Raw genomic sequence first — 2,969 nt, 5'->3', positions numbered from 1 at the left:
GTACGGTTTAATGTTCCAGTCCTAAAAAAAATACTTCTTAAAAGGAAGGTTGGCTACTTTCAATGTTGAAATGTTAACGCTCTATGTCGTTGGAGTCCTGCTAGAGGAATGGAAAGATGGCTTACTTTTTAGACTATTGACTGAAATGGGTTTTCATGCTTATCCAGTGAGCACACTGGCATTCTCCTCCTGAGCGGATTTTATACCACTCAGCAAAATACTGATGGGCACTTAGTGTCTCCATTCTCATGGGATCCCTTGCTGGCTATGCGTGCTGTCACCATTCTTGTTTTGTCTTAGAATGCTCCAGGAAAAATAGAATTAGACAGCATTTGGGTTTGTAGCTGTGTCCATAACCATCCTTATGCCACAAGCTGAACCCGAAAGGTGCTGAGCATCAGCAGTTTGTGCTGATACCAGCCTCTGTTGCACACAAAGCAAGCTTTGTCCTTCTTTAATGTCAAAAAAAAAAAAAAAACCCAAAACAAAACCCCAAAACAAAATAAAACAACGAGTGGTTTGTGCAGGTTAATTATGTTTTCCTAGTGTGCTGGTTTTGGCTGGAGTGGAGTTAATTTTCTCCATAGTAGGTACTAGTACAGAGCTATGTTTTGGATCTGTGCTGCAAACACTGTTGATGACACAGGGATGTTTTTGTTACTGCTGAGCAGCGCTTAAACAGAGTCAAGGCCCTTCCTGCTCCTCACCCCACCCCAGCAGCGAGCAGAGTCGGGGTGCACAAGGAGCTGGGATGGGACACAGCCAGGACAGCTGACCCCAACTGACCCAGGGATATTCCGTACCATATAGCATCATGCTCAGCATGTAAAGCTGGGGGAAGCAGGAGGAAGGTGAAGGACGTCTGGAGTGATGGCGTTTTGTCTTCTCATGTAACAGTTACATGTGATGGAGCCCTGCTTCTCTGGGGATGGCTGAACACCTGCGGGCCCATGGGAAGCGGTGAATGAATTCCTTGTTTTCATTTGCTTGTGTGTGCACAGCTTTTGTTTTACCTATTAAACTGTCTTTGTCTCAACCTATGAGTTTTCTCACTTTTACTCTTCCCATCCTCTCCGCCACCCCACTGGAGGGGAATGAGTGAGCAGATGTGTGCAGCTTGGCTGCCAGCTGGGGTTAAACCGCAACACCTAATTATTGCATTTGGATCTTTACGACATTGCTTCTCCAAATACAGTCTATAAAAGACTACTGGACATCAGAAGTTGAAGTAGTCAGCAGCTCAGAGGTTTAGGCTCTGGAAATACCATGGTTTTCATGTAAGAAGAGAAGAGGTCCTAGATAAAATAGTTTTAACAATAGCTGTCCTCAGATTCACAAGATTCCTTTTAACCTTTTTTATTTAAATATCTACATGCAAGCACTGAGCTACTGAAATGTACGATTTTCCAAGCAGATTGTTTTATTTATATTTCAGAGCTGAAGAAAGGCAACTTTGTTCTCGTCTTCTCTTTCTTCAGCATATCTGATTTTCACGTTTGAACAGATGTAAGAGGAAAATACACTGTGATCCCTCCAGTTCATTTGAACTGGATTAATTATTTCAATTTTTTATGAATGAAACCAGTGAAGTTAGTGAGAATGCAATATTACATCTTTGAGGACCAAGGTCTGGAACCTTTCCAATAGCAAGAACAGTATTTAATTACCTTAGCCTGTGACTGACTGGGTGATTGCAGAGCTCTGCATAGCAATTAATTAATATGCATGCTCCGCATAAATCATATTCATTATTCACTGTCATTAGTTAATCATATTCTACTCTCTCGATGTATTAAGATTTTTAAGACAGGGATATATATAATCTTCCCTACATCTTCCTTTTTTTAATTAACAAAGCTAATGTAAAATTCTAATTATTGACAAGAACATTCTTGATACTCTTCCACTGTTTTTTGAAGGAATAAAACAACTTAAGTTGAACGCACAACCCCCCTCAGTTTTATGCAATGATTTAAACGAGGTAGAACAATGCATTATAAGATTATTAAAGGCACAGAAATAGGAAGGCAAAGATCAGCTCCTATTTCCAGCAGAAATCTTTATAGTTAAATTTCCTCTGCGCATGCAAGATCTTAATGATTTACTGTTGTGAAGGACGAACAGAAATCATCTCTGTCTATGCTTCATTATGCATCTGTGTATTTCATTAGCGTTCTGTTGGGCCTAGGTATAAAGTTATAACTGCTTGTATGAAAAATGCACCGAACTTGTAAATGAACTAGTTGCAATCTGATTTTAGGTGAACAAGACCGCTGTGGAGTGCTAGTGGCGAATGCTAAACACAAGAGGGATGTTCGGAGCTCTCATTTGGATCTACGATAATCAGAACTTTAAATAAAGACTAAATAGAGGCTATGTGCCTCAGCCCGCCAGTCTTCTCAAGGGAAGCCTAGCAGCCGAGGCACACACGACTACAGCCCAAGCAGCACGGCGGCGCTCGGCCGGGCCGCTCCCCTCCCGCAACCGCGCCCCAGCGGTGTGAGAAACCGCTGCCGAGCGCCGGGACAAGGACACGAACCGCGACCTGCGGCCGCTGCCTCCCCCGCGGTGACACGGGGCTGTAACCACCGCGGAACACACCAGCCACGGCGCGGCCCCACGCCAAACCCAGACCTCAACGGGCACCCGGGGCGCGGCGCCGCAGGACAGGCCCGGTGCGGCCACACCTGCCGCAAGGGCGCGGGGCTGCGCAGCGGCACCTCCCCGCGCCGCCGCCCGGGGTGGCTTTGGGGGGAGCTCCCCTCTCGCCTGTCTAACCCGCGGCTGAGGAACCCTTCCGCCCCGGCCCCGGCCCGCCGCAGCCAATCAGCGCCCGCGGCCCGTCACTTCCGGCCGCCGGAGCCCGCTCTGGTGCGGCGGTTGGTTACTCCCCGTGTCACGTGCCCGTGGGGGCGATGTCCGCCCCCCTCCGCCCTGCAAGGCCACGTGACCCTCCCCGTGCGCGGCCG

This window comes from Strigops habroptila, chromosome 5, assembly GCF_004027225.2.
Source record: "Strigops habroptila isolate Jane chromosome 5, bStrHab1.2.pri, whole genome shotgun sequence".
Classification (NCBI taxonomy): Eukaryota; Metazoa; Chordata; class Aves; order Psittaciformes; family Psittacidae; genus Strigops; species Strigops habroptila.
The sequence above is the reverse complement of the archived record's forward strand: the minus strand, read 5'-3'. Positions refer to the sequence as shown.